Here is a 17152-nt window from a genome sequence, read left to right as displayed (position 1 = left end):
GTGGTTTGACTCAGGTCTTGTCCACACTACCAAGTTTTGATGACCAAACTTATGTTGACTCCTAAAATTCTACATCAAAAGAAAAAGTGCAAAAGAATGTTCACACTGGCTCCCTTTGTCATCAGATCATGTTCACATTGGGGGCACCATCACTGACAGCATAAGCAATGCGCTTTGGTTATGTCTCCCACCATGCAGGGGGACACCTTGGGTTGGAAGGGGTTGCGGGAAGATGGAGTCACTCATGGCATGTCTTGGGGCATGTTAATTGTCTGGTTGTGCATTGTCCCAGCATTCCCTTAGACTTCCAGCTGCCTTTTGTGTCATTTTTTCAACTGCCCTTCTTTGCTGTGCACTCCAGCATCTGCAGTGAGAGGGGGTGTATAGTGTAAGTTTGCAGATGACACTAAACTGTTCAAGATACTCAAGACAAAGGCAGACTGTGAAGAACTTAAAAAAGATCTCGTCAAATTGAGTGATTGGGCAAGAAAATGGCAAATGAAATTTAATGTGGATAAGTGTAAGGTAATGCACATTGGAAAAAATAGCCTCAACTATATTTACAATATGATGGGGGCTAATTTAGTTATAACTAATCAGAAACGAGATCTTGGAGTTATCGTGGATAGTTCCTTGAAAACATCCATGCAGCATGCAGAGGCAATCGAAAAGGCAAATAGGATGTTAGGTATAATTAAAAAGGGGATAGAAAATAAGATAAGGGCTGTGTCTACACTAGCCAAAAACTTCGAAATGGCCATGCAAATGGCCATTTTGAAGTTTACTAATGAAGCGCTGAAATACATATTCAGCGCCTCATTAGCATGCGGGCGGCCACGGCACTTTGAAACTGATGCGGCTCCACCTCCTCTGGGGCACTTGGCACTGGCCACTGTCGGCAGACAGGCTACTGGGCTGGATGGACATTTGGTCTGACCCAGTATGGCCATTCGTATATTCTTATGTTCAATGAGATTGAAATGGTAGAAGAAGTCAGGTTTAGTTCCTTGAATGTAGAAAAATAGAAAACAAACAACCTTTTGTGCCCACATATTGGGAACTTGAGAATACAAATATAGGTACCAAAGTACCAAGAATACCAAAAATATAGGTACCAAGAGGCAGCTGTTCCCATTCTCAACTTGCCATTGATTAGTTTATTATTATGTACAGGAAGATATATTATACCAGTCTGGATGACTAAACCTATAGAACAAAGAAATTGTACCAGTAGAAGTAAGTTAAATTAATACTTGCCTGCAGTGGTGTGTTTCATCTTTAAAATCCCACATTAGTCTAGCTGTCAGCTTTATATGTGGAACCTGTTTTAATAGTTGTCAGTGCATCAGAATGAGTTCCTACCCTTAATACCAGTATTTCATTTCTATGTATGGAATTTAGAAACAGAATTTTATTCTGTTATCTGCAATTACATAATATCTTACATGCTATATCATAGTTCAAGGACAACACGATAGAAAGCATTCAACGCTTCTATGGCAGCGTGTTTCAGAAATAATGTATTTTTAACTGCAAAATGTCGTTTTATTATTCATGGATCCCATGGCTGTTTTAAAAATAAACTAGCAGATTTGGTACCAAATGACTTCATTTAGGACAGGAAAATGGTGCTTGCAGCCATACAGTTCTCTGTAAAGTGATAAAGGGATAATTGAAGCCTCAAGTATTTGTGTTGAGAAATTCCCTGTTTGTTCAATCCTATATTGCGGCAATGACTTTGTGAAACTAAAAGGTATCAGAGGCTATTTTATTACTGTGATAATCACAGCAGAATGACTTATATCTGGCACTGATATTTAGGTTTCTTTGCATCAAGTGGAATAACATTAGTTTAGTATCTGATTCATCATGGGACCAAAGTTATATGCTGTAGCAAAAGGGTTGGTTTTAAGCTTTTTTTCCTATATTATTTTCACAGCATCTATTATCCTGTAGAAACTGCTTAAAATCCATGAAAAATGCAGTGTAAGGACATAAGGTAACAGTACGATGTGAAGGTTCAATGTCTGTTAAATTAACTCTGGAATGTGGGAAATGTCTATTTCCATTAGGCACCTCAGGGTTAAGCTTAAGGTGTTCGGCCACAGATGTGATAATTCTAGTTTAAAAAAAAAAAGACATCTTTGCTTTGGAAAAAATGCATCAGGAAATAGGATAAAACCCAGGCCATATGAAAAATCAAATAATTGGAATCAATTGCTCTTGGGATGGCCTAGTTTACCTCTGTGACTGCAACTTTATTTAAGGTATAACTGATTACCTTTTGGCATTTCAGAGTTATTAGGGTCAGACTGATACCAGTTGTATGGGGCATATGTAGTTTATTCATATTCATACAGGAAGACAGAAATTCCATGTAAGTGATGTTTATCTTGGGACAAAGTCTAAATTGGGTTCTAGGGAACTAGATCTATGAATCTGTTTGTATCACAACTTTTTTAATTCAGAGTGTGTGTGTGTGTGTGTGTGTGTGTGTGTGTAAAAAATGTTAAGAAAAAGGCTGTTTCCTTTTTTCATAAGGGTTTGATTCAAAACACTAACTTCAGCTTATGGAAAATAACCATTTTCTATATGTTAGAATCAGCCCAACAAAATCACACTGATGGATTTCTGGGGAAACTTGGCATTTGTTGGGCTGATTCTACACATCCTTTTTTGCTTGAACACCCCTCAAATCCCACATTACAGAATGCCACGCACATTTTCCTTTTCATGATGAGATAAGATTAGATGTCACCATTACATAGCATATTATGGCTCTGACAAAAACAACTAATCACTATAACTCTAAATGACAAATGGGAATCTGACATCTAATAAAATATGTCAAAATTTGTGCCCCCAAAAACATTGGAAGATCATAAATTGAAGACTAAAACATCCATCTTGTGTAGGCCTCCAATACCCTGTAATATAGTCTGTAATTCACAATACTTTATGTATGGCATTTTGACAGACCATTCTCCTCTTTAAATGTTTTGGTAAATGTCACTGGGCAAAAATCTATTATAATTCACCTGATGACAGTAATGTATAATGTGACATGCAACAGATTGAAGAACAGCCAAGAGTCTGTTAATTCATGAATTTGTACAAAACCCAAGTGGCCTAATTTTTGGAAAGCAGCTAGTTGTGTTGTTGGCCTCAAGTTTTGGGTGCCCAGCCTGAGATGCCTTGAAGTGACCTTGATTTTCAAGGACAGGTCTCTGCATTTTCTAAAAAAATGCTTCAAATTATGCACCCATAGTCTCACATGAACTGCTAACAGACAAGATTTTCAAGAAGTTTTGAGGACCCAACTTCTGTTAAATCAGGCCACTTTAAAAATCTTTTAAAATCTTTCAATGTACCATGCCAGCAGGCCTGCCTGCAGGCCTTAGAGAGCTGCCTGCAGGCATCAGAGAGCAAGAGTGGAAACTTCCATGCTTGCTATGCAGTGCTTGGCACAGTCTTGAACTCTGCAAGCATAAACAACAGGTGGATAGTATCATCCTTGACATGCCTTATTGGCTGCTGCCCATATAGCTGTAATTGAAAGCCAAGTACTGAAGCAAACAGCCCTAACCCAGGCTTCAACCCTACTTTAACTCTGTGGGAATGTAAAAGTGGTGTTGAGCCAGTGCGCGCGCACACAGTGGTATACACCTACGGTATGAGAACTCAGAGAGCCCCACCCTTAGCTGAATCTCACCTGGGACTTCAGCCTTTGGGGTGCCCTGGATTCCCCCAGCTGGAGCCACATCCACTGTGGCCCTAGTGTGAGGAAACAGAGATGGGCCTCCCCTTGGCAGAAGGGAGGTAAGCATTCCAAAGAGCTTCTTATTTCATTAAGCAGTGTCCTGTTGTGCTTTTTATTTGCTAATGTGTACCCTGTGAACTGTTGTAACTGCATAATAGTAAGCTTAATAAAGTACATTATCCTAATCAGTTCTGTGTTGAAGAAATCCCATAATCCTGACCATCCTTGGCTGTGTGAGTTGACAAAAATAAGTGCACAAAGAGGTGACCAGGTTGGTGGTTGTTAAAGGTCATGGGAAAACTGACATGAAGCTGTGAGAAGTCATGCCTCTTATTAGAAGAGCATAAATCTGGAGCTTGCAAGGGGCTGGTCATTTTCTGTTTCTCATATTAGGCATGAATATCTAAAACTCTAGTATTGTTGGGTTAACCTGTGGTATCATCTCCATATCTAGATAACCATTATTATTAGCATAACTCCTTCATGTAAATATATAATGAATGTAAAAATTATGAGAAATAAATTACCTTTTCAACCATTTATTCAGTCATCTCAAAATGGGCAATGGATAGAGATTTGATCTGTTACCATAAGATTAATTTCAATTGCTAGTGACATTCTCAAAGGACACTGTTCATCACTTGTTAGTAGTATGCTACAGCTTTTCAACCCATCTGTCATTATCTTCAAGAGGAAATATTTTTCCTGTCAAGATTCTTCACCAATTTAAAGCCCTAAAGGTGAGCCTCACTTGCTATTTTCTGATAAATATGTCCAACTTAATTGAAAATCCTCCCTGGATACGTGGTGCAAGGAGAATATCCTAAAAGCTGAATAGCCGGTATAGTTGAGAACAAAACTTATCTAACTCCAATTACTTAAATGATTGTCAGAAGTATTCTCTTCTCATTAAAGATGGCCAAAAAAGTTTGCCAAAAATATGACCAATGCCAGAAGTTATGTCAGTGTGAGTTATTTCATTTTCTGATCAGCTCTAGTTTCACACCAATTAAGTGACTTTTACTGAAGTCCCTACTCCACTTTTTAAGAAGTTGGCAGTATGATGAAAACAGAATTTCTGTGCTTGGTTTAAGTGATAATAGTTGATTCTAAAACACCCTTCAGATAAAAGAGCTATTGGAAATAATGGAAAGAGAGAGAGAGAAGGAACAGCACTGTAACCCAGGCTCAGGATATTCCTTAATTTTATAGTTTCGATCATCATCTGGATTTTCACAGATATCAGGATGTTCAAATTCAGTGCTCGTACTGGCAAACCCAGAGCTATGTTGGAGATTCAGTTCTAGGATTTTGCTTAGTCTGGCTGTATTGGATATAAAATTTCAGAACCCTTTTCTGTACTATTTCAGAGAGGGTGCCACTGAATCTATGGACTCGAATAAGAACTCTGGGGTCAGGCCGATAGAAAGGCAGGGGGGAGGGGTAGCTCAGTGGTTTGAGTGTTGGCCAGCCAAACCCAGGGTTGTGAGTTGAATCCCTCAGAGGGCCATTAGCAATCTGACACAAATAAATCACACACAAAAAATGAAAGAAAAAAAAAACCAACAACCCTGTGAGGGATGGTGATAGGTCTTGGGAATGCAGGAGACTGGACTGGATGACCTCTGAAGGTCCCTTCCAGTTCTGAGATAGGTATATCCCCATACCATTTTCTTCTTCTTATTTTTAAATTAGGGGTAACATTTCAGATAACATTTCAGAAAATATTACCTTTTTCATTTTGCCTATTTTTATTTTTTCTCTACATTTTACCTGCTTATAGTTTGAGTACATCAAATATAAATTATATTCAAGTTGTCTGACTTTCATATGGCCAATGCTAGTTAGATAATTCTATTGACAAGCAAATTAAAATTTACTTGAATCCATAATAACCCACGTCTTGAAAACATGTATTCAGAAGCATGTTGTACAGATGTGAGACATGGGTGATAATGGAAGTTTGAAAGAGGAAGATATTGGCATTTGAGAGGACTTATAGAAAGATCCTGGGAATAGGATGGATACAGAAGGTCACCAGTGAGGAATTACATAGAAAGATACAGACAAAAGAGAACCTACTGAAGAAGATTACACAACAGAAGTTACAGCTATTCAGGCATATCTGCAGAGTGAACGATGAACAAAAATCACTACCCTGGTATTTGGCATAATGGATGGTTTGAATAGGAGAAGCAGAGCACACAGCAAATGGGTAGATGGTGTAGTAGATTGGTGCAGAGGTAGTCTGCACTGGGCAGGGAAAGATGTAAGGAAATAGTGAGGGAAGCATCGGACACCAACGGGCGCTGAGCCTATAGTTGATGATGATGATGATACCCAAACTTCAGCTCCAACCTAATTTTGATGGCCATTGTGCATTATCTTCTAAAGCCTGATCCCATGCTTGTTGGAAACAACAAATGGCATATTTGATTTCAGAGGTCACTGGCTGGGCCCCTGTTCTCCACTATTTCTATGGAAGCACTTATTTCAACAGGCTCACTGCAGGAGAATTTCCCTGTCTCTACACCATCTGTGCCAAGATCCGGTCTGAGCTTTGCTCTAGCACTCTTCACAGAATGTTAGCACTTTCCTTGGTTTGTTGCTGGTTGCTATTCCAGGTAGTCAACATTACAAAGCAGTTTTAAAGTTATTCTTAAACCATGGATCAGGTTACTTGCAGTAGTAAAGTGGCACAATAATGTATATGCAGGCATAAAATGGGATATTTGTGAGAAATTTTACTTAATTTAGGGCTGAGTTTTGTACAATTTTCATGCTGACTAGTAATTATAAAACAATTTTTTTATTTATCTTAATGGGACTACTCATTTGAGACATTACCACCCCATATAAGGAACGCATGCAGATTCCAGCCTTTAATCTGGTTATATTTTGACTTGAGTTTTGGAAACATTTTATGATTTGACATAATTTACATTGGGAGTCTCAATGTCCTGTGCTTCGGTGGGTTTTTACCTTCTGTTCCAGTATTCGCAATGACCTGTTAATGAAATCCAGTTACTGTATTCATATAAATTACTAGGTTGCTGAACCTAGAATTAGTCTGCCATCTCATATATGAAGTGAATCTTTTCAGTTTAACTCCCTGCCTTGTCTGTTAATAGACATAAAACATGTAGTGCTTGTTCACTATGTATATATAGGCAGAGATATGACCAGCCATTCAGAATGTGTCATACTCTGGGGGAGCTGGAAACATGTTAATATGTGGAACATACAATTTTTCCATACCAAATCCCAATAGAAGATCTAATAAATCTGTGACCTTTCCTGTATTTCACTTTTTGTAGGTACAGGATATAATCCACTCCCAGGCAAATATTGAATTTTCTGATTTGCTTGAAATTGTGAAAAGGGGAAAATTTCATTTTGGGTTGAATGGAAAACAAAATATTTCAGATTTTTTTGGTGAATTGAAAAGTGTAAAAGGAAAAAAGCGTGTTGAGTGGATACAACACATTTCCTTTCATTTCAACTTCCAGTTTTCCATTTTGATTTCACTAATTTTGACAAAAGCAAGGAACTGAATTCTCAACATGCCAGACTGGCTGAGGAAGGTAAAGGTCCTTCCTTATTTTTAGTTTACAGGCTGCACCTCCAGAAGTCCATATTCTCTCATCCGGCTTCACCCCTTGTCCAGAAGGATGAAAGATGTTCCTGGACCAGCTCGCTGGTCCGGGAGGGCAATCAGCTAGCAAACCTGCAGGGGTCAATGAGGCTGGGCTGGAGGTGGTGTCCCCCAGCAGCCCTCTGTGGGGGACCAGGGTTAGAGCTCTGGCTTGACATTGCAGCCCCAGGTCCTGGGCAGGGGCCAGAGCTCCAGCTTGTCGCAGCAGCCGCCCTGTGAGGAACTGGGGCTGGAGTGTTGGCTTGCTGCGGCAGCCCCCCCGGCACATCTGGCATGCTGGGGTGCCAGCTGTGACGGCAAGCCATGGCCAGAGAGCCAGAGCTGCAGTGCCAGTGGGTGTGGCCCAGGACAGGGGGGTTAACCTCTCCTTCACTGGCAAAAACCCTTGTTCAGGACCACTGAGGTCCTGAGGGTGCTGGACCAGGGAGATACAACCTTGGGTAGTTAGGGAACTTAACTCAGATGTGTAGTAACCACAGTTCAATTCTCTCCTCTGCCTAGTGTGGCAGAGGGTTTGAACTTGTGGTTTCCACGTTACAGAAGGGTGTCTTGGGCACTGTCTCATGGTCCTTTCTAGTATTGGTCTTTCTCATTCTTTCCTCCTAAAGTTGTTCCACTTTTTATCATTGAAGCAGAGATTTGAACTTGTGTGAGTGACCGAACCAGCAAGCTATGGAATCATCCTGACTCTCTCCCTAAACAGTGACTGTTTATATCAGTGTTGGGATTTACCAACCCCACATGGGGCCAGAAAGAGACAGTGGAGCTCAATCTATCTCACCTTATTCCTGAAGTGTGCATCAAGCCTGAAAGGAGGCATTAAAAGGGCTGACCCTGCCTCAGGTGGGAGCTGATCAGGGAGGAGAGCAGACTGGTGCCTCCCAGTGAGAGAAGCCTGGCTGAAGCCATGCACCTGAGTAAATCTGCTGATGCAGAAAGCCTCCCAGAAGAAAGGCAGGGAGGCCAGCAAGGGGAAGCCCAATGTTATTCGGAGAAGGAAAGTGGGAGGAATTGAATCTGTCCGTGATTCATTCTTCTAGTGAAAGGGCCCAGAGGGAAGAGACTAGAGAAACTCCTGCTGAGGCAGGAACTGCACTGCCGGGTAAGTGGAGAAATCTCGTGCAAGGCAGAACCAGCTGGTTGGCAGAAAGTGCTTAGAAATTTCGGTGAGACTCTGGAAGAGGCTTAGAGAGAGAAGCAGCTACACTGTGAACCTGGGAAGGAGCTGTGACAAAGGCCTATGTAGGACTGCAATGTAGGAAGTGGTCCAGGGGGCCAGAAAATAACCTATGTAGCCAGGCCTGAACAATTATTAAAAAATCCCTGTACTGGAACCCCATGAGAAGAGAGGGCCCTGGATCCCAAACAGGCCAGGGAGAAAGGTGCAACAGAAACCTTCAGCACAAAATGTAAATGAAGGGGGATGAGGTGGGGCTATATATGAGCCTACCAGAGGGTGAGTTACAAAAAGAAGCAGGCCACAGCAATGCTGAAATGGCTGTGAGCAAGGGGTTAAAAAAAGGAGAGCCTACTACACCATGCCCAACCACAAGGGGCCACGATGACAGGTAAGTCTTATCCTTGCACTAAATTCATTAGGGTCCCTACACACTCAGTTAATATTTTTAAAGTGGACTGGGATTGTTGTTTAAAAGGTGCTAAAAGTAGCAATATATTACACTAGAACGCTAGTGTCATCAGTCAAAATCGTCTGCCTGTCCTGATAAATGCATAGATATATAGCTGTGGAATACCAAATGTAACTGTTTATTCTGAACATTAGCAACCATTCATTATTTCAATCATCTTCACTTTATGCAAAAGTATATTCCCTAACTTTGTCATGGAGTGCAGCCAGGGGATTAAGAAATAATATAGGATGAATTCAAGATGGATTATTTTTATAGTGCTGCCTAGTAATTCTCATTTGACTACCTTTAAGCCTTGTCCCCTTCTATATATCCTCCTCTGATAAGCATAAGTGAATGAGTGATAATAAGATGTTCTTCCTGCATCTTGTCACTATTTTATCTCAGCCACAAGGACACACGTTCATATGTTTGTAACATCTCATCCCCAGACAATTTGACCTATTCATATGCAGTCAAAGTATGTGTGGTGTGAACCTGTGCTATTAATCATTTTACTCAGCTAGAATCTGCTATGATTTGTTCTTCTTGATATATAATAAGATCACATTTATTATTCATGAATCAATTCTCTTTTGTCTTGACTTACATTTAGTCCAATGTTTTGCTATGTCTTTTTCTCTCTCTTTATTTAATCTCTTATCTAATATCAGGGTCTGACGTTTTATTCTTTTTAGTGTGTGCTATGCAAGTTGTGTTACAGCAGAATAGATAAGTTTATTATTTTTTAAAAAAAAATTCTATTGTGCCAAAATGCATTTTAGGGCTGACACTTTTTTAACCATAATGATATACTATTTATTCTCTTTAAGAGGCCATGTGACATGGTGTTCCCGGTCTTATAGGTTTTGAAGCAAAGGACTCCTAGGCCATGTCTAGATTACAGGAATTTTTTGTCAGAAGTTTGTGTCAGAAGATATGTTGTGACAAAACTTCTGATGACAAATTGTTTGTAGACCACAGAGAAGAGTAAACTGCTCTGTTGACACAGAGCGACCAGACTGCCTGGCTGCTCTACTGGCAAAACAGCCACCCGGAACCATAACAGATAGGGGGTTTGTGGTGTCCTGGAAGCCTTTTCTGTCAGCAGAAGACCCCCAGGAACATCCAAACTGGCGTTTTTGTCAACAGATCTCTCTCAACAGAATGCACTTGGCAATCTGAATGTTCCATGGGTTTTGTTGACAAAATGGCCTTTTTATCGACAAAACCCTTTAATCTAGACACAGCCCTAAAGTCTTTATTTGTCTGTTGCAGGGTGTAGGTCAGGCTCATAATGTCCCCTCCAACACGGGTCAAGAATTGCCTTTCATAGGTGGCTATATATACACTGACATTACCTAATGACTAAACGTAAATAGGTCTTGATACAAGCCTTGTTGAAGTCTTCCATTGACAACAGATTTGGATTAGGCCTATGGTGGGAGGATTATTTTGTATGTTGGACTGTTCTGTGATTTACCTTTAGCATTTGCAACGTTGCAAGCTATGTGCTTTGCTCAAAGAACACAGGATGATGCACCTAAGGCAGTCTTTGCAGCTATCTAGGGTTTAGATCTGAAGTTCTGCACCATTTATAGCAATTTTACTCAGAATCTACTAGAATTTCTTAATTAAAATATAGGATAGCTACACTAAAAATAGTGTAGATGCATAAACAAGTGGCTGAATTGGAAATAGTCTCTTTATAATGATCCTTCTTTGTTATACTAAAACAGATTTTTTTCTGAAAATGTTATAAAAGTGATTGACATCTGTACATTCACCTCTCTTTTAAGGCACAAATGTGATTTTTAAATTAAATTTACAGAAGTTTTTAAAATTCTTTCAAGTGCTGAAATTAAGTGGTGTCAAGACTTTGTGCTGGTCCTCTGCATAAATGAATTTCACCTATTCCACACCTCTAAAGTTAATAGTGTATGAAAATCATTTAAACACTGAGAAAATTTTCAAAATTAAGATTTAAACCCATACAACTCTAACATGTAGATGTGTAAAACTCCTGTTCCAAGATGAGTTGCGATACAGCTTGAATCTCTCTAGTCTGGCGCACTCATCTGGCAACCTCTGTAATCCAACATGACTTTAGTTGCACAACTGCTCATCCTGGGTGTGGCCAAGTTTCCCATGGTCCCATAAAGTTTGTTTAGAGCCATCAGTCCTGGCTTTCAGTGTTCTGTGTTATTTAGCTGTAAATTACTGGCTAAATGTCTTCTAAGAGCCCAGTAAGAAGAGGAAGTGTTGATAATGTGCTAGAAAATATTGACTTCCCGTGGTGCAGCAAATTCTTTCATTTGGCACCAGTCAGATCCCAAGGGTGCCAAACTAGGGAGATTCACCCTGTCTTTGTTAAATTTCAGCTTTTAATAGCTTTTGATTATCAGAAAAAGGTATCATTTCCAAGCTTGGCCATAGTAACTTTGATGTACCTTTTGTGTGAATTATTCTTTTTACAAAGAGATAATAGACAACCTTAAAATACTCTTTCTGGAAGGTTGCAACAGAACATTAGTTTTATTTTTAGAATCCAGAACCACCCAAAGGAACCAAAAACAAGGAGAAAGCACTTTGCTCCGTACAATAGAGAGGCACAGCTCACTGCATTGTTTTCTAGGTTGGTTCCAGACTGAGTGTTGCCCAAGAAAGTGACAGACAGCTGGCAATTCCAACACAGTCTTCAGTGTATCACAACTCAGAGCCCTCAGAAATGAAATTATTAGTTCTTCTATCATCTGTCATTCTGAGAGACAATATTAGAGCATTGCACACTCAGTGAAAATGATAAAGGGTTAAATCTTGATATTGAAGTCAGTGGCAGAACTCCTATTCCCTTTACTTTGCTGAAGATTTCTCCTTAAACATTTAGTTAAACTTTATTCCAACACAATCTCTAATTACATTTCTGCCAAAACTTTATGTTCATAAGGCCCTTTATGAGGCCATGATTGTTAATTAAAAACCAATCTTTACTTGCCCCCTTTTTATTTTTTAAAGAGTATTTATTACATTCGTATCTTGCTCTGACTTATACTTTCCTGCAGTTTTGACTCACAACACATTTTCTGTTTTATGCCTTTGGGATAGTTTTTATTTCCTCCTAGGTTTTTTCTTTTTTCTATTCTCCTCAAGGAGGCATCAGGGTATTAATGAGAAATGAGGTGATTTTATAATAGGAAAAATGAAACTCCTGTAGTGGAAAAGACCAATGTTCCTTGCAGACTGGTATCCTTTTTCCAAAATCAGCCACTGATGGATTGTCCAGTGAAAGGTGAAAAATTGCAATAGGGCATCTGACTTTTGCAGTGCTATACTGTGAACCAAATTTCTTCCTTGTCTTATCTGATGATAAACATATAACCTGACACATGATACATTGGTGAACCTTTCTTACTTTATCCAAACACAGTGTCTGAATAAGAACATCTGGCACTGAAGGCTTTAAATTTTTTAATTAAAGTTTGTAAACTATTTGTATCAATACTTTGTGCTAGTGTGTTCCACTGTCTCATGATAAGCTGTTTGACATTTCTTTTAATCAAATATAAGTATGTTGCCTTTCCATTGTGTATTTTCTTCTTGTCGCAATGATAAAAGTGAACCAGATTGGCCTCTCTATATCATTAATCACTTTAGATATTCATTGTGCTTGTTATGGCTCCTTGTTCATCTTTCCAAAATAATTCTCTATGATGATCTTGAAATCAGTTCCAGGTGCAGCACCCTGACCCAGTGAAGCACAGGGGTCAGCAACCAAAATAGCCTTTTTTTTTTTTTTTTTGAGTTCGGTAAAAAATCCCAACGCTTCAAGAGCCACAATGCATGTGAATATGAGATGGTCCTAAATAAATAACGCCAAACCATACTTTTTGTAACCCCTCCTTTAAGAGCAGCGCATACAATTTGTAATGGAAAACATGTTTACTGTAGGATGTTCACAAGCTTTTTACATGTTCTCTTGAGGTTGCATTTTTGCTGTTGACGAATTTCTCGTTGCAAATGAGACGTAAAGGGAGCCCAGGTAAACTCGATAGAAATGTGAAGGACTGGGCCCATTCAGTTTGAAATTCTGTTTTCATCTTTGATTTTTCTCTTTTTTGAAACAGCTCCAACCCCACTTTATGCCAATTTTATTTCATGTTTAATTTCATTTTTCTCACTTAAAATGTGTTTTGCCCTTCACAGGAGAAATACTGCAAGCTTCCTTTTCCTTTTCAAAATCAAGACATTAGTAGCAACATGATCAAAACACAGATACAGTATCATATCCCACAATGCACTGCAAATATTAAAGGGGAATTTATGCAATGTGCAAGGGGCAGGTAAGCCTCACATGGGGGATAGTTTGGGCCCTGCACTGGGGGCCAGGTTAGCCACCAAGGGGTCAGCTTGGACTCCACTGGGGGGCAGTTAAGCTGCCAGGGGGCAGCTTGGGCCCACACGATGGGCAGTTAAGCTCCCCCCATGCGACAGCTTGGGCTCCGGGTGTTTAAGCTGCTGGGGAACAGAAGCTGGGACTCAGGATGGGGAGGGGCAGCTTGGGGCTTGAGTTCCACCACCTTTTTTTCTTTAAAAAAATAACTCATTTTAATAATTTCAAAACTATTGTGAGAAGTCCTTCAAATCACAAATTTGTCAAAACTGTCCCTTTCCTACAAACAGTTGTTTCAATGACTCATCCATTTTCTGATGAAAAAGCTCTTTATAGAAAAAGTCCTGATAATCTAAAAATATTTACCTATCATTGGTGCTAGTGCTACTTAATCTACTAATATAATATATGCCATCATGTGCCAGCACTGCCCCACTGCAATTTACATTGGCCAAACTGGACAGTCTCTATGTGAAAGAATAAATGGACATAAATCAGACATCAGGAATGGTAACATACAAAAACCTGTAGGAGAATAGTTCAGTCTCCCTGGACACTCAGTAACAGATTTAACAGTAGCAGTCCTACAGCAAAAAAATTTCAAAAATAAAATTGAAAGAGAAATCTCTGAGCTGCAATTCATTTGCAAATTTGACTCCATCAACCAAGGATTGAACAGAGACTGGGAGTGGTTGGCCCATTACAAAAGCAGTTTCTATGCTGACAGTGGGCCACATCCCCCACTGACTGAACTGGCTTGCTTTCTCCTCTCTTGATACTCACTGCTCCACACTTACTGCTGATAATGGGCTATTTCCACCTTGAGTGAATAGACCTTGTCAGCTCTGGCCCTCCCCTTTACTGGGACCCCCTCTTTAACTCCTCCCCTGGACATCCCCCTACCCCCCACCCCCACTCATGCATCTGATGAAGCAGGTCTTTGCCCACAAAAGGTAATGCTCCAAAATATTTGTTAGTCTATAAAGGTGCCACAGGACTTCATGTTATTTTTGAAGATACGGACTAACACGGCTATTTCTCTGATACTTAACATTGCTATAGTGCCGTAGAGGAGGAGGATAGGTGTAAGAAGAGAGCAATAGATTACTTCCCAGCTACAATGGTTCCTCACTCATTAATGCTAAGTGAACCCCTGTTCTCGCTAATACTCTTACCTCCATTTGTACAAGCAAAGGTGAGAAAAGATGCTGCTATGATACTCCAGCTTTCATCGATAATCAAGTGACACCTAGGAGCAAGAGTCTTTTATCAGGTAGTAAACAAAATCCTAAATTCTATAGGATATCTGAGGGTGACTCCCACTAAAATTAATAGAGGTGAAGAGAAAGGGTTTTAAGCATTTTGAAATGAAATTCTTGCATTTGTAGAGCAATCTAGAATAACTAGGATGGTGCTGTCATCTCTAAATTTCACAGGGTTGTGTTAAAAGAATGATAAAAATTAAGGAGCCCAAGTGTTCTGGGGGCAGAGAACAAGGGCAGTTGTGGTGGGTGGATCAGTCTGTCACCTGTCTACAGAATTCAGTAGAAACCATTCACTCACAACCAGAAGATTAGTAGGAGAGGAGCCATGTGACTGTATTGTCTGTGGGTTTAATGAGGCATCTTAGCAGAACAGATTCACAGATCAACTTACTCCTCTGTTAGTTACCCAGGGTATCTCTAGTAACTGTCATGGTGGGCAGAGCACCTTCACGCAGACTGTGATACAAAACAGAGCCTGAAGGCTTGTCTCTAAAGGAGTGGTAAGGGAATGGATACCATCATGTTCAAACAAAAAGCAAAACAAAACAAAACCCTTAATTCACTCTAATTTCTGTAATTGGAATTTGGAAACTCTCATTTGCCAATGACACTCAGAATCTAGCAAAGACATATTCTTTTTGATATTTTAAAATGTTTTTTAGATGAAATATATCATGCTGGGTATTTTGATATTTTAAAATGTTTTTAGATGATCTATATTGTGCTGGGTAATAAACTTTTCCAGCTGGGAATGAATAGGAAATAAGATCATCTGATAGCAGTAGCACAAGATTAATGAACAACAGGGATTCATATCTAGTGTGAATGACCAGGCAACAGCTGGTAAGCTGATGGATTCTACCATTTATCTGTAAACATCTGAAAATCCATTTGAAACAAGTCTGACATTGCAATTGCTTTCCCTAGCTAATTCAGAATATTAAATCTTCTTTCCTGATATTGCAAAGTAGTAAGCATTTCCTGGGAGGTGTGAAGCATCCTAGGCTCCCAGGGCCATCCCAGGGCAATCCCAGGAGGTGTTTATCACTTAGCTGCATTAAACAGTGCAACTGTGCCCCATGTAGAGCAATAGGTGTAAAAAATGTGTCACTCTATTAATATTTTCTTATTACGTTCTAAAGTTGAGGTTATCTCACTGATTCAGAACAACCTTTTTTATTACAGACAGCATTATGTATGTGCTTAATTTTAAACACATCTCTCTCCCTTCTGAGTGGAATATTTCCAGACTGCACAGCGTGAATTCCTCAGTACAATCAGATTGCCTAAATAGACCTAGTTTCCTTTTCTCCTTAGAGACGGTGAAGAGTGGAATTGCCACACCTTCACTTACCACCTGGCTTTTTCTAAGCAAGTGCATTAATTGTAAGAATTATAGTGAAAAACATATTAAAACAATAAAAGATCCAATCCACCATGCTACTGTGGGTGACAAGGTGTATAAAGTATCAGAGGGGTAGCTAAATTAGTGTGTATCTTCAAAAACAACAAGTCCTATGGCACCTTGTAGACTAACAGATATTTTGGAGCATAAGCTTTCCTGGGCAAAGAGCCACTTCCTGGTTTAGGAGTGACTCTCACAATCCTTCTTGCTCATTATCATCTGAAGCCTAAACACCTCTGTTGTCAGGTCAGCACTATTCTTGTGAAGATGTTACAGGCGACGCTGAGAAGTGAGGAGTTCAGCGGGACTTGGAATGCACCTCAGAAGTGGCTCTCAGAGTTTAATCTGTACCTTTACCCAGAATGAGCTCAGCATAGGGAGTGAAGTGAAATAGCCAATGTGGCTTTGTGTGCCCCACCCCAGTTTTGGCCCCTGCCGTGGGTTAGCACTCTAACTAGGGTGTTATGGTAGGTGGAAATAGTGGGGGATACAAACAGGCCTGCTGAAAAGGGGGAAGGTCCTGTGGTGCAGAGATTTAAAAGGGCTTGAGGCTCCCAGCCACTGTTGTCACTATTGAGGCAGCAGCTAGGGCCCCAGGCCCTTTAAATCACTGTTGGAGTCCCAAACAGCCCTCCCCACAGCCTTGGGTGCTGTGCTCTGGGTACCACTCAAGGGCTGGTGGCAGGAGGCTAGTCCATCCCTGCCCCTTCCACCCAAATCTGCATCCCTTTTGAGAGCACAGAGAAAACCCCCCACCTGGCCCAGGGACCCAGCAATTCTGTCATTTTCATCACCACCACCACCACCACCAGCCCTGAGGATAAGAATACTCCTGCTTGACCTTCTTCCACCTAGCTTATTCTTGTGAGTAAGGTCAAAGGTTCTACCCTGTTTACACCAACTAGATCTGACCCCATACGTACAAACTCCAGGTACATCCAGTGAGGGAAGGGTCTGGTTCACTCCGTGACTTTTCCTGTTCACAAAATAGACATTTCTCCTAACTGGACTAGAGAAGTTTCACATAAATTCAGGTATGTCACTTTGTA

At 40.2% G+C, this 17152-nt stretch overlaps 1 long non-coding RNA gene across 1 annotated transcript in view; it reads left to right on the top strand.

Annotated features, from left to right (window-relative positions):
- The first annotated feature begins 3758 nt into the window (after nt 1-3758).
- Nucleotides 3759-17152, top strand: part of LOC142016639 (uncharacterized) — a 218654-nt gene continuing 205260 nt past the window's right edge. The window contains exon 1 of the long non-coding RNA XR_012646347.1: nt 3759-3819. This is a non-coding gene — a long non-coding RNA (uncharacterized LOC142016639). The remainder of the gene's footprint in view (nt 3820-17152) is intronic.

The sequence above is a fragment of the Carettochelys insculpta genome, chromosome 8 (genome assembly GCF_033958435.1).
Source record: "Carettochelys insculpta isolate YL-2023 chromosome 8, ASM3395843v1, whole genome shotgun sequence".
Classification (NCBI taxonomy): domain Eukaryota; kingdom Metazoa; phylum Chordata; order Testudines; family Carettochelyidae; genus Carettochelys; species Carettochelys insculpta.
The sequence above is the reverse complement of the archived record's forward strand: the minus strand, read 5'-3'. Positions and strand labels throughout refer to the sequence as shown.